At 33.8% G+C, this 20,786-nt stretch overlaps 1 protein-coding gene across 5 annotated transcripts in view; it reads right to left on the reverse strand.

Annotated features, from left to right (window-relative positions):
* LOC106619944 (capon-like protein) overlaps positions 1–20,786 on the reverse strand; it is a 260,136-nt gene that overhangs the window by 194,461 nt on the left and 44,889 nt on the right. The gene's annotated exons all lie outside the window — the stretch shown is intronic.

The raw sequence follows: 20,786 nt of genomic DNA on the forward strand, positions 1-20,786 counted from the left end.
GAAAAAGGCAGGAGACTTTTTGATTGCAAAACCTCTTGGAAAATTCTTCAAAAATACTGAATTACTGAATTTAATTTTTCCATATTTAAGAGAATTTTTTTAAAATTATTTTGTTAGAAATATTTAATATTTTTTTTGGATGGTAATGTTGGAAAATAAGTAAAAGTTCAATAAAAGGAAAAATGTACATGCGTCAAAAATGACCCTATATTTCCTACAGGGCATATACGCACACAAAAGCCTATGTAATCTAATTGTAGTTAGGTATGTTTCTACTTAATAACAGAATGGACGTGAGTTATTTTCTTTGTATGTATGTCGCAGCCATACTCAATCACTTTTTAGGCTCTCAGAAGACCATCGATTCCAATAGCAAATTGTTTGCAAATACTTTAAATGTTAACGACTCCTGGACATAAGAAAATGAGTTAGATGATAAATTGTATGGTATGAGCCATGCATCCATGCATAAATTGAAAAATAAGAGCTGTGGAGGCGTTAGCATTTGAAATTTTTAGATAGTTCCATTAGGGATTCTCTAATTTTGGTACGAATTTTGTAAGGAAATGGTGAAAATTTTTAAACTTAAAAAAGATTCTTAAAACTTTTGATTATTTCGAAACAACACTATATTCCAACAATATATGAGATATACTATCAACATCACCAATATATTAAGTGTTATTTCCCAATTACATTGATTTTCAGGAAGCTATTAGATCGGAGTTCTATTTGCAGATAATGTCGCAACAAAGACTGCATAATTTTTTTTTGTATAGACATACTGATCGGCTTTTTTAGGTTGTCACACTAGACCTCTTAAGCCGCTATGAAAGCTGGCTGCTATGCTGTTTACTTGTAGTATAAGTCTTGATATTGGCATAAAATGAACGATACCACAAGTTATAAGACGCTTTACAAAGGCTAATGGACTTCTCGATCATAGCGGCGTCTAAAAAAAATTTAGTTCTTTAAATTGTTCCTTTTTTTGTTATCTATATAATGTAAACCACCAAAGTTATCAAAACCATTACCTTTCTTTCGCTCTTTCTTGATCGCGCACATAATCTAAAAAAAGGTTAATCGAAGACCTCTTGAGGCAGTAAGTTTAACGTAAAATCGCAAAAAGTCTCAGACAGAAGAATTTGTGAGGAAACCGTAAATTTGCTTTGACGCTGCGTGCTTGTTCAAATGATCTAAAATTCCATCTTCTTCAAGCAAAGAAACGCTTCGCAGTTACGCATGCATCAGCGAACATATTAGCGGAACTGGTAACGTTTGTTGGATTCGCTATTTTCTAACTCTCGAACAACAAATAAAGGCAAGTCACACTCATGTCCACCCAAATCCATCGTAGACTAATACTCACTTCCATAAATACTGCTCATATTCATATACTTACATATATTTGTACTAACAAGTTGCTGTTCCGCCCATATTGGTGGCGCTTTATTCGCTTGTACACAGCTTGTTGGCTCCTCCACTACTATTTATTTAATCTAAATTCACATTTATGCAAAGCAAAAAGAAATAGTTATTTGCGCTGTCAATACCTACTAACATTTTATGTTATTGCTGTGAGAGTTGGAGTGTCGTACATAAATCTGCTCGACACCCAGCGCTAGTCTTTGGCTGCGAGGCGTCAACATTGCAACAAATGTAAATAACGCGTAAATAAATCAATACATACAAACAAAAGCACACGCAATGCAAAAATGCACGATGGGGGAGCAAAAGAAAAAGTACGCAGGCAGGAGGGGTATGATGTAGCGTGGCTTCAAGTGCAACATGAATTTATTGTTGACAGCACAATTTACAATTCGGAGCGCAAATTTATGGCGGTGTGAGAAACTATCGATTTGCGCTGCGTGTGAATCGAACTCTTACACATACCTATATACGTAGGTTTGTGAGTAAGTATGTTTCCTTATATATATTTATTAATTTCTCCAAACAGTAATTTCACCAAAGGAAGCAGCAAATTAATGTCTAAACTTTAATTTAAAAAAAAAATATAAAAAAAAATAATAAAATAAAAATTTCGTATAATTGAGGCCATTTGTGTCGCAGTTACTTATTTGAGCCGGAAGAGCAGCGCAAAATGCCCGAATAAGGTTAACAGTTGAATTTCATAGTTTCTCATGCAACGCTTTGCGGTGCAATTCAATGCACATGCACCATAACGCACACAGCCGCCAAATGTGGCAAGTTGCTTTTGGTGCAACGCGGCGTGCACGTGTACAACTGTAACGACTTTAGCAACAACAACAACAACAAGCTAAACGCTGACTAACCGGAAATACAAATTCCCAACAATGTGTCACACAATGAGACCCCATTCGCACTCGTACGCGCCACTTGCAATTTGCGTGCAACGAAGCGACCAAATGCTGCAGCGTTCCAGGTGGCCTACAGAGATAGCGCACAGAGCGCACAAAAGTGCTAAGCCGTCTAACGGCAAACACAAACAGTAGTCACCAGCGCATGCTTAGCTCACTAAGCGTTAAAATTGCACGCTTTTCGCTACTCACACACTCGCTCGCTCACTCGCATTCGCATTTGCTGCTGTCTGCCTTTCATGCTTTGTGCATTATTTGTTTATATTTCATTGTTTGTTGTTGGTTGCCCATTTGTCTGCAGTTTTTTTGTAGTACTCAACACAGCATTCAATTCTCATGTGAGTCATACACGCGAAGTCATCATGAAGAGGCCCTGTAGGAAACTCGAGGCGTTTTTCTATTTTGCTCTTTTTGCTTGAGATAAAATAGAAAACAAAAGTAAGTATAGAATACTAAGAAGTTACTTTTTTCTCAGCCTAAAATCCTCAATAAAATTGGACGAATAACGTCATTGGATGCTAAGAAAACGACAATTTGATAAGTGACAGGCACTGAAGATATCCGAACTGAATACCTGAACGAACCTTGGCAGGTCACCGAAGTTAGCTGCTTGAGAAGGATATATTTTTTAAGATTCTCGAGTTCTCATGGTTCAAAGAAATACTCATTGATCTTCAAACCAGCGTCTACATCCCGAAACTATGGCAAACATTTGTACAACGAAATGGCCGTCAAAAAAACTACTGTTTCATCTTTCTTGATTCAGAAGTCAACAACAATTCGAGATATTCATTGAAAAAATTTACTCTTCACATAATCTCAGGTTTTTCTTAATCGTTTATAGCAGTTGAGTTGAGCAAAATTTTTGTTGCTATCGAAAAATCGTTCGTGTCGTAATGTTTACGGCCGCCGACGCTTCAGGGAGCATCATATCCTACCACGCGCATCATGGAGAGAAAAAGCTTACGAAAAGGCACTCGTTAGGAAATTCGTTATTTTTATTTTCACCTCGTTTCTTAATCGGATTCACATCATAACGTAAAAAATTTTTAAAATCACCATGGAAAGTGCATATCTATAACATACAGTACAAACGATAACTTAACCTATAAGAAAAAAATAAAAAAAATTTACTTCGGCTGCACCGAAGCTATAATACACTTCACAGATGCATTTCTTAGAGCATAAACGGATATAAAAAGATCTGTATCTTGGTTTTGATCGGCCAGTTTATAAGGCAGCTATATGCTACAGAGGTCCTATCTGAACAGTATGTTCGAAGATTAATGCACTGCCTCCTAACCTCTGAAACATTTCGTGAAGATATCTTGTCAAGTAAAAAAGCTTTTCATACAAGGACTTTATTTTGATCGATCAATTTTTATTACAACTATATCCTATAGTTGTCAGATATCGGCAATTCCATCGAATGAGTGCAGTTTCTTGCGAAGAAAAAGACGTGTGCAAAATTTCAGCTTGATATCTCCAAAAATAGTTCACGTATCCCAAATATAGACAAACATACGAAGAGATCTGGCTAAAGCGACTTACTTCGTCACGCTATTAATTTATATATGGTATATACATAATGTCTTCAGGGTATGAATATAAACCAATTGTTGAATTAAAAGTTGTGGTTATTCATGTTATTAGGAAAATCAAAGAATTTTATTTGCTCTTCGAAAGCTCTATGCTTTGACACATTGTAAAAGAAAAGGGTTATTATATAAATTGTTTCCTTTTCTTACTAAGAACCAAGCTCCAATAAGCCACCGAATCAGAAAAAACTAAGAATTCTTTAAGAAATTAGTGGAACAGAGAATGACCTCAATTTTAGAAGCTGTTTCTGGTAAGTAATTTTATATATTTTTTACAAGAGATTCAAGTCGACTTAAGTAATTCACTCTTGGTTACTTGTTAACAGAGCTACGTCCTCAACGTTACCGAACAGAAGCCAATAGCTCTAATCAAGAGATTGTTTATAGGTAATGTATTTTCAAAATTTATTGTCTATATATTTTCACTGATATGACCGTTATTTAAAATTGAATTAATGCAAATAATTAGATAATATTTGAAACAGATTTCAGATACATGGTTTTATGGTACCCGTGCCAGTGACCACCTACTTCTTGAAGATAAGTTTCTTTTAAATATTTATATATGTACCTACATGAAACTTTTTCCTACAGTGCAAGTGGCTGAAAATTATACGACTGCATTTACATTGGTGTACCTTTGTGGTTGAGCACTGCTCGTTAGACAGGCTGACATAAATTTTGACTGCAAAAATAGTAATACCACTAAAATGGGTAATGGTCAGATGAAAATTTCACGTGGTGACTTACCCGGTTCGTTGCTAGCTGCAAATGGCACGTTGGCACACACTTACGGGCCCGTCAATTTAACTGTGCCTTATGCGCGCTTATTTATGTGGAGTAAAAGAAATTAATTGCAGCGTTTTATTTGTGCACTTTATGCCGCTGCAACGGTGACTTCGACGCATTTTATGTTTGACTTAATGCTCACGGTTTGCAGCAACGGGCTATGAGCAGCTGCGCTTTGCTGCTTGCCACATGTTCAAGCTACCGCAATATTTGTCTCTAACAAGCGGTAAAAAGACTCCTGTGCCTCAACACCACTTGGCTAGAAAATTCGTTGGTCACGGTTGTTGATTTTTGCATATCGTTTTCGAGCAGCTGACAATTATTGTGCATATACGTCGTATATGTACATATGCATTGTATATGGACGAAATAATCTATTATTGCTGGAAACCAACACATCGATCAGTATCTCACATCTGCGAGATCATTTAGAAGAACTTGTGGATAAGCAAATGGTTGCTAGGCTGATGTACTTGACATGCTGACTCTTTGTTTCAAATCAGCGTTATTTTCTTCCAGACATTTATATTTATCAACACATATCACATTTACATATATGACGTGCATACCAGCTGTCGCTCTGACTTTTATTGCGCTTCTGATATTACCCTGAGAAAAGAAGAGCTTTAATGTCTGATTCCGTTTTCCAACATTGCCGTCCATGTAATCGGAGCTGATCCCAATTTATTTTCGAACAAGGTCTGCCAACGTTTTTCTACTAAGACGGAGCTTGAATTTTCATCCTAATGATATAACCCAACTATCCAAAATTCTTTTATTGCGAACCAATTCAAATCTCTTGTAAATCCTCAGCTCAGAGCTTAGCCTTTAGCACTATTCTTCGAATCCCAAGCCCAAAAAGCCCTAAGCATTCCATAAAACGCTCGAAGGAGGAGCACTTAGTAGATGATTCCCTGCCAATCTCATCAAACACATAGCAAAACCTTCCCGAACGTCAATCCTAACTTCGCTACAGTTTACGCCATTCGCTTCTAAAATGGATCGATTTTTTGCGATTCCCAATTGGGGAAACGGTTGAGAGTTGGAGAGATTTTATCGACTTGGTATCTCTCTATTATATATAAAAGTTTTCTGCTGCTGTCGAGAATCAACTAACATAAGAGCGAGCTAGCTCGCGCTCGGCGGGGGGCGGACGTAGGCGAGCGTCCCGGAGCGCTGCGGAGGGCGCCTAGTAAATATATATATATATATGTTCCATACAGAGCTGGTATTCTACGATGGGGTCCTAATATATTCGCAGATATAACTAAAATTTTGACGACTGAATTTAATCCATTATTTCATCGATATTTTCGACATTAACCAGAACCATACACATTATTCACATTTTCAGACATCTCGCTTGAGTTTACAGCTTTACTATTACTAAATCCTGCTATTGTAAAAATAACTAGAACTAACTAAACCTTATACCTATTCTATGTTTTATTGTTTCAGGTACCAGTTAAAGAAAAATTAAAGAGATTTCAGACCAAAATCTCTCTGTAAGATACTAACATTATTTACACAAAGCAGCATCTCTCTTTTCCCCAACAAAATTTTTTTAACGGCAAGTTCTATGAAAAATCTCAATGTCCGTCAATGTTAAATCAAAAGCAACAAAACACACTGCTTTTAACACATAATACTACGCCATTACCTGAGGTGCCATACTGCTAAAAAAAAAAAACAATTTGTAACTCTTCAAAATAAACGAATTCCATTTATTAAAAATGGCTCTTCAGAATCCAACAATTAATTTCAATTAGGCAAAAGTTCTGCTATAAACAATACACAACAAAACCTCCATCAATATAGCACTCCGCACACTATTTGTTGGCCATTGGCAGGTCATATCTTTGGCAACAGCCGCCATAGTCATAAATTGTCCAGCATTAACCTCAACTACAAACCAAAAGGGGAAGGGCTTTTGGAGGACTTAACCCTCGCAACACTATCGAATAACTCAATGCACCGCAACAGTCGAACCGTCGAACTGACGACCAGGCGACCAGACGACTCAACCGACAGCACACACCTCAAACAAGAGAGCCCCACAACAACAACAACAATAGCATTGCTATGTCACATGAACTCAGCTATTTGGTCAAAGCTTTCACGCTTTTACTGCTTCCGCTTTGAGTAGCCGGAAAATTGTTAAAGGAGTCGACAGAGAATAAAAAACAGTTAACTGTAATAAATTGATTGTAGCTTGCGCTAACAAAAAAAAAACGTAAAGGAGAGCGCTTGTAAACATGCACAAATGTATAAAAATTGAGCGTAGCAAAGGCGAAAAAGTAAATTGAAAAACAGAAATTGTGCAGAAATGGAAAACACAAAAAAAACAGGAAAACAACAGAGTGTTGTAGAATAAAATGTGAAAACAAGAACAATTGAAAAATGTTGCTGTAGATGTACATGCATATGTGTGTAAAGGAACATAAAAGTGCTGAGCAGCACTTAAACCCAACGACTGACCCAAAACAAGTATGGACGCGCTTGATTGGGCCATGCCATCGGGCAATCGCACCATTCCAAATGGTTCTCCTCACCCATTCCTCATACTTCAAACGCCCGTTACTTGTGCTTAGCCACAAACAGTTTTCGTTCTGGTTTGAACGTTTGACACGTACAAACGATGCGGCATAAATAATGAGTCGACAACACCTGGTAACGCTGTACACGAGGGAATTGCTGGCGAAGATAGAAAGAGGTAAGTAAAGTAAAAGAAAAAGAGTTTACGGGTAAAGTATTGAGCTCGAAGCACCCGCAGATCCATTGGTAAGTAATGTATTTGAAGGTAATAAAAGACTGCAACTCATAGACTGGGTATAATATATTTGATAATATCCACATAACTTCATACAGGTTACTAGAAAAATCTCGAAAACCGCGTTATATTTAATATTTAATATATACAAAAAAAAATTGTATTGTAGCAACTCCGGTAGTGGACTGTGAAGTTTTATAGATGACACAAATCTTTGATAACTTTTTTTTCGCTTCCAGCAGAGGAATCATTTAAAGTATGCTTACTGATTAGAACCGGCTTTTCTAAGGTTAGGCACAGTTGTCAAAATTTTTATTATATAATATCTTCGGATACTAAAATAAAACCAAAATAATGCTATCTTTCTAGGAAACACATACATTTGAGTATACCTGATTCATGAAATTGAAGGTCAAATCTAATATAAAACATATTTTTAATAATGGATCTAAATGAAAGCGGCTTCTAACACATCGAATATATAACACCTTAGCTAAGCAGTGCCTTTGTTAAGCGAATCTCCAACCCGATGAGTACTTATTTAACCTAAGAATCAACCTTTTTGCTTGGTAATGGAACTCAGTTGTTAGGGAAACTAATACAAGGATGCTTTGAGTTAACTACTAAGTCAATCATTGCAGGTACATCCCTCAAAAAAAGTCTAAAATAAAAGTTTCGCTCGAAATAAAATTGCTTCATTGTCTATGTTTTCACGTCATTTGATATCTAAAGCAGTCATAAGATACAATATATACTATACAAGTACATAAAGCTTTCGTTAGTAATGACTTGTAAGAACTTATTCATATCACAGGTATCTACTTTTAGAAAACTTTCTTATTTCTCTCAAACTTTTAAACGGGTTATACAGAGCATCGAGGGCCTAGTCAATAATAATGGAAATTGTCGAGTCCGATATCAATAGCGTTACTGGTAAAAAAAAGTTGGTTACTTACGACAACGTGAAACAAAAAAGAACGCGCTGGAACCGCAATAAATCGGCGCAAACAATGGCGGAGTCAGGAATGACGGTCAGCAAGGTTTTGCTATGTGTTACGTGGGATCGGTAGGAAATCATCAACTATTAGCTGCTCCCCAATGGCCAAACTCTTACTTCGGATTTTTATTGTCAACAATTGGACAGTCGGAAGGAATTAATCGCCCTTAACAGATCACATTCGGTCAATAGGAGAGGAATTTTATTCCATCAGAACAATGTCAGGCCACATATTATGATTTTTCTGCTGAAAAATGTGCCTCAAAAAATGCTTGTAAAAATCGACTTTCTCAGTTTATTTGCCAATAGGGACGAACAAAACGGTGCATATTTGACCTAAATCGGATCCTTTAACTATCATAATTTAAAGCAAAAATAATGGATTTCTGTTCACTAGACCTTATAGTAGTACATAGTTTGAGCACCCCTGGAAAACAATATTTAGTAACATCTTGAAAAAAGTATATGTATATCATAGAACAATTATTTTAAAGCACTAACTGAAAAATTGAATAAATACACTAGTGAGCTTTCTCAACTTTCATAGAAATATTTCTCTCAGTGTTTTAAAATTGTGTGTTCTCCAGCGAAGGATCAGTTGGGTACGTACTTGTGTACGTCACACACTAACTGCACATCAAAAGGCAATGGTCAACAAAGCGATTAAATAACCACGTGCAAACCACAGTTACCAATAACGAAATTCCAACAAAAAACAAAACAAAAACAACAACAATGTGTAAACACAACTTAAATATACAACTAATTATATAAACAAACCAGACGCCATTGAATTGGTGAGCACATTGCTGAAGGTAGTCAGTGCTGATGTATGAGATTTAACAGTAGGTAGCAGGTTTGCAGATACATACATGTATGTATATATGTTTGTACAATTTTATTATATAATTATGTATATGAAGTAGAGGGTGTTGAGTGCACAAGCATAAATAAGTCTAACTAACCGGCAAGTTTGAATACGGTAGCTGTATATACTTGTACATACATATGTATGCAAATGTATGGTATGTGAATACCTCCACTAGCATGCAAACAAGCCTGAATACATGAGGCACTCTATACAAATTAATAATTCATATGCAAACGACAAATAAAAAGAAACTAAAATAAATAATAATTTGAAGGGACTAAAGAATGCATACAAAGAGGAGAATTAATAAAATGCGAGTTTATTGCATAAGTGTTGATGAGGTTCGAAGGAAAGAAGGTTCGAATGTATTTATATATGTATGTATATTAGGGTTATCTTTAGTATCAAATAAATTATTATTCTCAGTTTTATACCTTAAAAGCTACCATTATAGTCGAAAATATTATTCACATAAGAAGTTTAACCTCAGCTGGACTCGTTCAATGAGTGTGGCACAGTGGCCAAAGTTCAGATGAGTCAATGAAGGTTCAAAAAATTAAACTTTTTCCGTTTACTTTACCAAATGCACATGTATTTGGATCTGGTAAGAAAGCAATTGAAGTAACATATATTTATATTAATATGAACACGCCTTAAAAGTCTCAAAACGAAGCCAAAATTTTATATTGCAGACACATATATTTGACTGTAGTAGTATTTAAGGGGTTTAAGGGGTTAGGCCCACCTAGGATTTTTAGAATGTGAACTTTTTCTCTTAAAGTACACTTTTGTATAACATAACAGCATTACTAAATTGGCAGAATGCTAGAAAAAAAAAACGTTTCCCTATTCAATGCGTTCTAGTATCGAAGCGTTTGAGCCAGTCAGCTTCAGCATATAAACTACTTAGAAACCCGTTTTTTTTTTCGAAACTGCACTAGATATCGAACTGGAATTTTGCACCTGTCCTCTCCTCACTAAAAAACTGCTTATTTTTCACAACCGCGGATATCGGACCATTATAGCATATAGCTGCCATACAAAGTGAACGATTGGAAGTAAATTCTGGTATAAAAAGCTTATTCATTTAACGAAATATCTTCACCAAATTTGGCATGAATTATTATTATTGAAGTAACGCTACATTCTTCGAATACATTTTTCGGATCGGATTACTATAGCATATAGCTGCCATGCCAATTGACCGATCAAAATCAAGTTTTTGTAAGAAAACTTTTTTGATTGTGAAGTGTATTCTAGTAGCTTCGGTGCAATTAAAAGTAGCGTTATTTTTTCTATTTATAACCAATTTCTGTTCATTTTTTTTGTCAAAATTTTAAACTTTTTTACAAGTCCGTCCTTTTGCGAAAAATGTATGCTAAAAGCTTATTTACTTTACTACACAAATATGGATTAAGATTCCGTTTTTTATTTTTTTCAGTTAGCACGAATCACCCTCGCCCTTATAAACCCACTTGAAAATGGTGACTCCAAACCTCAACTTTATCAAAATTTTAATATAAAAAAAAAATTTATACTCACACAAAAATTTAATTACTTACTTCCAGAATCAGTTGATGAAATTTGGATTTTATAAGCGCACTGGACTGGCCTTAAGGCCCTTAACGTTTATAAAGTTTGGTATACTCGTCTGAAATCTCTTGCTACATTTAAGTACTACCCTAAAGTAAATACATATTATCACATTATTTAAATAAACTCAAATTTTATTTATAACTTACGTACCAAAAGTTCTAAGCATACATTTTTATGCTTCTATAAACCCAAGCACTGAAGAGCACCCCATTCAAACCGGCCACAAAACAAAAAGCTCGTGCCACCACTAACGTAAATAAATGCTCATACAAGTATACAGATGTGTGTGAATGTGTTAGCTTCACACCCATGCATAGTCATTATATACATTTGTATGTAAAAACCATAGTTTTTCTCTTATGTTAATTGCATATTTATGTCTCCATTGTGTTCTAGTAGAAAATTTGACCACCAGCTGACAGCAGAGAACAAATGCATTGCGTGGACGAGCGAGAAAACGAGCAAATGTAGTGGAAACAAACGCAACGTAATAGTAATAAATACACATTTGTAAACACATGCATATGTAGATACCTATGGGCATAAAAATACATGAGCGCCCATAAAAAAGTTCATTGCTCTGCATGCACACTTACATACGCGCATAAATATGTACAAACTTACATATGTACATATGTACATAAATACTTGCTTATGTTCGTCTATTGACTCAGGCACACAAATTCCATTTAGAAATTTTTTTTATTTCCAGTGAAATATGTAGGCCTTCTCGTAATTGTACGAATAATTATTTTTTTTCTTGTTTTGATTTTTTGTTGTGCATAATTAAATTTAAACATTTAAACATTTTTATCTTCATCTGTACTTTAATTTACTTTATAACTATTTTTAATAGACATTAATTTAAAATTAGGCAGAAGTGTGGTACTTTAAACCAACTAGCCGTTAATGGATTAATTTAATGGTAATGAAGGGCTGTCTCGTGTGCCCACATTAGAAGAAGTAGAGAAACGTTTATGTACATATATTGCATAGCAGAAGAGTAAAATTTATAAATAACAACGAAAACCGGTAAAAAAATAGTTGAGGTTTATCGAAACCTGATAGAATTATACGTATAAATTTAACTGTCATCAACGAAAACGTGCTTGGTCGTAAAAAAACATAGATAAAGTATACTAGGAAAAAATTGTCTTGGAGTTTCATTACGATACCTTTACATAGTGACCAATATATAAAGTGTAAAGTCAAGCGGATTTTTGAAAATCTTTATATTAGTTATAAACAGTTTCGCACACAACCGCTTCTTTTTTATTTCTTGACATTGACTCCCCTCTTGTATTATGTTACAGCCTGCCGAACGCGGTGAGCGGCAACCACGCGACTTGTTTCTAATACTTCCATTTTTTAATTCGTGATATACTTACTTCGAATGGAATGTCCAAATCGAATAATTTAAAAATTAATATAAAGGCATTGAATCAGTCTTTAATATGAAGTAATTATATTACATATAGGTACACGAGTATATATACCTATAAATAAATATATATGTATGTAGATAAGAGAAAGAGCTTTAATAAAGGTGACATTTTAATTTTAATTTTTTTTTAATAAAACTACACTTTTTGTGATGTAACTATCAATATTATTATTATAAAAAAAAAAAAAATTAAAAGAAAAAAAAAATTAAAAGAAAAAAAAAAATTAAAAGAAAAAAAAAAATGTTTTAAATATTATTCGCAACGCACGCGTTGTAGATAATTTTTTGGGTTATTTTTTAAACCTTGGGTTACATTATTGGCGTCTTAGTAAGGAACTCTAACTTTTTTGAAAACATAATAAAGAATTTTTCAAATCCGTCAATCAGTTTCGGAGCCTATTTAATAAAAACAAGAAAAAACGTTAACCTCGGTTGCTAAGATATAATACCCTTCACAAATACAAGAGGTTCCTTAGAGGAACTTGATTCCGATCGTTTATCTTGTATGCAAGCTATGTGCTCTACTAATCCGATCTGAACAATTTCTTGGGAGATTCCATTATTTTCTTAGATAATGATTCGTTTCAAATTTCGTAAAGATATCTCGTTAAATGTAAAAGTTTTCTATGCAAGCACTTCATTCCGATTGTTCAGTTTATATGGCAGCTATATGCTATAGTGATCCAATATCGGCCATTCCGAGAAATGAGCAGCTTCTTGGTGAGAAACGGTCATGTGCTAAATTTAAGAACGATATCTCAAAAACTGAGGGGCTAAATCGAACATATACAGACAGATGGACAGACAGATGGATATGGCTAAATCAACTTAGCTCATAATGCTGATCATTTAGATATACATTTTATAAGGTATCGGACGTTCTTTTGTGCGTTACAAACTGCGTGGCAAACTTAATATACCCCGTTCAGGGTATAAAAAAAAACAATTGAAATCTTTATTCTTTATAATATATAGATTGATCAAAAATAAGCTGAAATATAGTATACATTTTGTCATTTTAATTGTATAAATATTTGAATGTGATCTGAAAGCAGCTTAAGTAAGATAAACTCCACCTCGATCTCCACCCTGCCATCACGCACGTATATGTATATATGTTGTGTAAGTATCCATAATTAATCCAATAAAAGTGTTGCTTGCAACATTAAACGATATTTAATTAATTTGCTCGTATTTTTAATGCGCTGCAAAATTATGATTACTTTATTGAATGATTAAAAAGACAATACAGTGATTTCATATAAGTTATTTAATGATGCGGTTAAATCACAAAGGTTGAGGCTTAAAAGATAAAATGAGTTCAAAAACGTTTGATTTATTTCTAATATTAAAAAAAAATTAACGAAATGTAATATTACGTCAAAGCTTTAAACGTTTTTTTTTCAGCATCGGCTGCGTGCCTTTTTCAAATTGGATTTCAAAGCTAAGAAATATTACAATTAAATATAAAATTTTAGTCCAGACATAAACCACAGGGTTCGGTCCATGCTATTCGAATAACTCATATTTATATTTGTCAAAACACTCTCAATAAAAAAATCTTTCTTTTCTCAAATGTTTCTAAAATGAATAGATAAAAATTATAAAATTTAATATTTAAATAGAAAATTTAAGCTTTATATTTAGTCATCCAATAGAAGTGTCTCGAAGTAACAAATGTATAACAATAGGCTTTTAGAATGTATGACAAGGTTAGGACATCGCATATTTTCAGCTTTGTATAAAAGATAAACTCCACCTCGACCCCCACAAATCTTGAGAGAATATACTAAAGTTCAAATATATGAACTTGCGGAACACACTCCAATAAGAGGCATCTTTTAAAGATCAGCGTTTATAATACCTTTGGAAATTTAAAAATATTAATCAAGAAGGGCGAAAATAATTTCCATAAGTATTACAGCCATCCAAAATGTGACAACAAGCCCTAAACATGCCTCTTATAGATCATAGCAATAACAAAAACACACAAAGGCTTTTCAAGAGTGTATAGAAAGGTCTTCAGAACGAATATTTTTAGCTAATGCACAGACTTCTAATTAATCTGGAGACAATTTCAAATATATGAACTTGTGAAACACAATCCGATATGAGTATTTCTGTGAGTATTTCTGTAGCACTTTCTTTGAATCAAAAATATTAGTCAAGAAAAGCAAAATTAATTTACAAACACTGTATCGGTCAAAATGAATTTTTCTTTCTGAGGTTTTTATCTGGGTAACTGAGAGAATACCAAATTAACAATTTTATGAGGAAACCAGCTTCTTTGAAGGAAGGCTTTCTTAAGAAATATTGAAGTAAATATTGAAGATGTTTTATTATAGTTTAGGAATGTACGTAAAAGCTCTAGGGTAATGTACCTTGAGTGGAAGGGAAACAGTGTCTAATACTCGCTTATAAAAGAATCAGGCATTTCATTTATAAGCTTTAGTTCAAAATAACACATGTATAAGCTTCGAGTAATGAAAATAAATTTTTAAAAATGGAGTGACTATATTAAATTTTTTAGAGGTCAAATTGATCTGTTTCCGAAAAGATAGGCCAGGCTATAAGCGATGAAAATTACACCAAATTCCGCTAATTATAATCGAAAATGTTACTCCTCGAGCCCTGCAACAAATTAACTGATTCAAAACCTGTTGACGAGGGTTCAGGGGTAGGAAACACGTACCGCATTGCAGCAATATTGCTGGCACCACTTTCACTGTTGCAGCACATAAATTACACAATAGTGCCGGTCACACAATCGATCCATGTAATTGGCGTGTAGCGCTTGCCTACCGGATGAGTCCCGGATGCAGCGGCGACTTGTCATGCGAATAATTTACTGCGGGACCTACGCAAAATTTGCAAGCGCGCTTGCAACGCGCAACGAAAACAAAAGGGAGCTTAAAAAAAGTTTACAAAACGTTTCAGAAGAAATCATAAAAGGTACACCACTACGCACTAAGCGCGAATGTGGCATGCAACAAAAGCTACCGCAAATGCAGCACCACTACATTGAGGTTAACGGTAGGTTAGTGCGTGGCGGCGCAGCCACTGCGGCAGCACTGCGTCAACTTGCCAAATTTATTTTCATACACACACACACATACATACAAGCGTTGCCACTTGTTGTAGAGTTGCCAGGCATTTATTCAAATTTCTTTGTTTTGTTTTTGTTGCTATTTTTGTTGGAATGCAAAAGGCACAAGCGAATGCAATGCAAAACGGAGGATAAAATGGAAAATGTCTGATACTTCTCTGGCAGTTTGCGGGTCAGCAGCAGAACAATTGGCGCTTTTTTTGGTCTGGTGCGACATGGCGTATGAATATATGAATCTGGGTTAGGGTGAGTCAAAAAAAAAATTATTTGTTTTATTTATTGCTCAATGGTTACATTTTAATTATTTTAAGGCATATCTAAATTTTCCCATGAATTTTGTAATCCGCTATCCAAAAAATTATTATGAGAAATAAATATAAAAGACGAGATATTTTTTTCAAATAATTAATAATGAGCTTTGAATTTTTATTTCCAATAATAAAGAAAATACGTTAGCTTTGCTTGCACCGAATCCATACAAAAGTTTCCATACAAGTACTTGATTTTTATCGGTTTATTTGTATGGCAGCTATATGCTATAGTGTTTTGATTTGAAGAATTTGTTCGGAGATAGTACCGCTGCTTTGAAGAATAATTTATACCAAGTTTTCTGAAGATATATCGTCAAATGAAATGCTTTCCATGCAAGCACCTTATTCCGAACGTTCAGTTTAGATGGCAGCTATATGCAAGGTCCGATATCGAGCGTTCCGAAAAATGAGCAGCTCCTTGGTAAGAAAGGGACGGATGCAAAATTTCAGATCAATATCTCAAAAACTGAAATCGCTAAGTAGACTCAGCTCGTCACGCTCTTCATTTATACATATGTGAGATACACTTTATAGGTTCTCTGACGTTTACTTTTGGGTGTTACAAACATAGTGACAAAGTAAATATACCCTGTTCAGGATATAACTAGGAAACTGAAAAGATTAATATTAACATCTTTAACTTGGCGAGAATTTTTTTGAGGTGTAAAAATAAAATTTAAGAAAATCAATTCATTTTTACCCACCCTGATGTATATATGCATGCTACTGTAGCTTTGGCAACACAGCCAGCTAGTGTGTGCCATGAGTGCTTATTTTTTGAGAGATTTTTAAGAATAATAAATAAAATTGTTAAAATAAACTTTATGTTGCAGATGACACACTCAAGCATGCACACACAGTATTCATGTGTATATATGTGTGTGTGTGTATTTATACGCTTTAAATGTATGTATAAGGCACGCATTTGGCAAGGCAGACGATGCACTCAAGCGCGCATCGCGTAAAAGCTGGCGATGTGGCATGCAGATGATAGTCGAAAAAGTAATATGCGCTTGTATGTGTGTGTATGCGTGAGTGTGTGTGAGCGCGCAGTAAAAGCACAATAATCTAAATACGCTATAATCCTAAACTCAACTGCTACGAAAGGTTATTAAATTTGAGTGGATTTCATGTTGAATTGATTGCAATTTTATAATCCAAAAATCGACGTATTACGATAAATAAGAGTCAAATAAATTTCAGCGAATACCGCAGACTTCTTATTATTTTTTCTTTTTTCATATAAAATAATACTCGAAACTCTGTTCTAAAATAAGAAATAAATAATATTATCTGAAATTACAGTAATTCAATCTAAAGAAAAAAAATATTTTGGGAAACCTAACCTCAAAACTTTTTCTTTATGGTATTTTTATATGCTGAATAACTGATAGATGGCGCTGGAATCGCAGTAGGCTAAGATAAGAAATATCTATTTCTATAGACAAAATGTTATATGCTCTTCAGACGTGAAGAAGAAGTTGTTTTCTGCTTAAAATGATTTCAAATCCAAAAAAAAAAATGTTAGACTAGCCGAAATTAATAAAAATTACGGCTTTCCAAAAAAAGTCGTTCTTTGTGAAAAAATTTACACTTCAAAGTGGCTTTAAAATCGAATTAATATCAAAAATCTTATTCCTTAGTTCAATACCTGAAAAATATATTTAAGAAGGTTGTGTGAAAATTTCAAGTCCAAAATTTTGTACCTCAAATTTTTGGAGCATATTTCCAAATATACTTGTATGTTCACGTATTCGATATATCGCATGCTTACTACAAAAGAGTCACAACTCAAAAATTTTCAGAATAAATTTTATTAAATATATTAAGTCGTAATACACTTATCTACCTAACCTAGAAATTTTATTGTCACCACTATCTTACTTACCAGGAAAATCACCGTTAAGTCTACTTTTGTGCTGATTGCGTCGTTTACTTCGCCTGTGCAATATTATTTAAAAAGTACTATTTGTACTTGTGTGCTATTGCTGAAATAAATCGTAAATTTTCTGCTGTATTCTGCGAAGTTGTGTATCTGAATCTCAAAAAAGTGAGCTTAGTCATCTGTATTATTTGAAATGTGTCACTTTCAAATCTCAAATCTCTTCATTTTTCTATTCAACTTTAAAGTCAATCATTTTAGAGTAAGACGCTTTTTAAAAAAGATATTCTACTTTATGAAGGACGATTTGATTGTAAAATTTTAATAATTTTTACAGTAACTGTTTTTGCTCCTCCTGTAGATTTGTCATTTTTTGTATTGTGACTCTTTTGTAGTTAGTGTGCGATATATGCAATCGATTTTTTGAAATTCGCAAGTTATTTTCCTATTTCACAATTTCAGGGCCCTTACCGCGAGTCCCACAGCATCGATTTTTTCGCAATGGTTTTGTTAGACCACTATGCAATGTCCCTCCTCTTACATTTACAAATGAGTTTTCCAGTACTTTCGTATGCCAAAAAAATAGAAATACAACTGAGCTTTTTATGAAATATAAACGAATGCCATGGCTAAATTAGCGTTATTCTAGAAAGCAAAAATATTTAAAAGAAACGTCATTTGATATATTGGTTATGTCTGTCAATTTATCTTATGTACTTCAGTCAAAATATTGAAGAAAATCTTAGTCCAAATAGTGAAGCTAAGAACCTTTCATGTGAAAATAGTCGACATTAAGACCACCTTGCCTATATCTGACTTTATATAAAAAATGTCGATCAATTTGTGATATAGGTATACCTATTAATGGCATGATGTGATTATGCTTCTCTGCCAATAGAGTTGCCTGCTGCTAAAAACCAATAAAATCAGCTAAATACTTCCCATAGACCCCACATACCATATATAATAATAATTTAGGTTATTCTGATTGACTTTATACTATATATGTACATACATATGTCAATATAATATACAAAAATAAGTAAATGATTTGGCTTGGTTGTCTGTAATTTTGCGCCGGTCATAAAATATTTCAAAATTTTCACAATTTTTCATGCAACCCTAATGCATTATGGACAAATGAGATTATTAACGCCTGCGATATAATATAATATATTTTACGAATTCGTAATTATCTCTCGCAATTGCATGCACAAATGCGAACAGAGAATTGAATAAAAGCAATGGATAATGTTATGTGCATAAGAACGACATATGAACACACAGGCATTTAAATATTCGCATGAGCTACTACATCTGTTGGCCTGTTGAGAGTATACTATATATGTATGTACATATGAGTGGTGGGTATATTAATATATAATTGCATAAGGTGTCGGTGGATTACGAGTGCGGCATTTTTTATTAAACACCACTACCGAGCGGTTTTGCGCATTTTTTCCAACAAAAAGAAAGCTCTGAACTCATTGATAAATAAAAAACTTGATTGTGGCATTGGAATTGTTGTTGTGAACTATGACTTATTTATAGATACATTGTATTGGCATGTAATCATATATATTTGTAGTTATGTGTATTGTTGTGTTATTATATAAATATTATATTATGATATTTGTGAATAAATGCATAGACTGCATCAGCTGTCTTTATTGCAGGTTTTTAAGGTTCAGTTGCAAAAGTAAAAGGAATTTGTAATCGATTATCCATTACAATAAAATTATTAATTGATAATTAATTACAATACCATTATTAATTGATATAATGCTCCTGTTTTCACAGTAGCTAAGTAGTGTTTGATAAATACTGTTAAGTTGTCGAAAAGAATTGTATAATTATTATTTTAAAAATTTCTCAGAGAAACACTTATGAGACGTATTCTTGATACATACTTATCTGCGGATTAAATAAATAGAGGTAATGCCACCGTTACTTAAAAAATACTCTTAGAGAAATATATTTTTGTGATTGGTTTATTCGAAGCAAGAGAGGTTTTATTTTATAGAGACTTATCAAATCAGAAATGAAATCAGTTGTTGAAAGGGAACTAATAATGGATAATATGTTCTGGGACAAAAACACAAGAAAAATTTCCAGTATAACTACAGACCTCCAGAAGATAAAGGTTGAATTATACAACATTCTTTGCTTTTTATTTCACACGGATGGCTGTGATTCCAAAAATGTTTCCGGTAGTAGTATTTCATAAACCTCGAACAATGGAAAAGGATAAATAAAATGTTTCCCCATTGGATTTCTATGCATTCTGGTATCAAACCAAGGCTATAATATCGGTGGCACCGAAGCTAATATACCCTTCACAAAAAAAATGTTCATACAAGAAATTGAATTTGATCGGTCAGAGTGTATGATAGCTATATTCTATAGTGGAAGATTACACTGCTTCCTTGGACAATGATCCGTGCCAAATTTTGTGAAGATATCTCGTCACATAAACAAGTTTTCCATACAAGAACTTGATTTAGGAAACTTCAGACTCATATTCCACAAACTGAGGGGTTAGAGCGCGTATTAATAAACATGGCTAAATCAATATTCAAAAACCAGTGTTTTAGTTTCTTGAATCGTAATTAACAAAGGATTTAAAATATTGTATGAAAGAAAATAACTTTGACTTTTACTAAAATCTTTTGACTTAATAACTCTGTTTCAACTAACTAGTAGTCTAAGTATTAAATTTATTTATTGGCTTTCCATTAGTAGGGAATAATTTATTTTCAGGTGTGTAAATTTATACACACACAATATATTTCTATACGACAAAATTAAAAACAAAAAAAACATTTTTATTGCTATTTTGTCTAGCCGCAACCAAACTTTCCCAGAACTGAAGCTCGCCTGCATGCGGTTGAGGCGCCGCTGCTGGATATCCTTTGCTCAAAACAACATGTGGATAAATTAAGCTAATTAACTTAAAATTTGCCTTTCAAATTAAGCAAAACCAAATCGCGTAAAGAAAAAAGTAGATATTAATACGCCTAGCGACTAATAAGCCCCCACAAAAACTCGCGTACTTATTTCCCGATCGTCTTAAAATACTGTCG

This window comes from Bactrocera oleae, chromosome 6, assembly GCF_042242935.1.
Source record: "Bactrocera oleae isolate idBacOlea1 chromosome 6, idBacOlea1, whole genome shotgun sequence".
In the NCBI taxonomy this organism is placed as follows: Eukaryota; Metazoa; Arthropoda; class Insecta; order Diptera; family Tephritidae; genus Bactrocera; species Bactrocera oleae.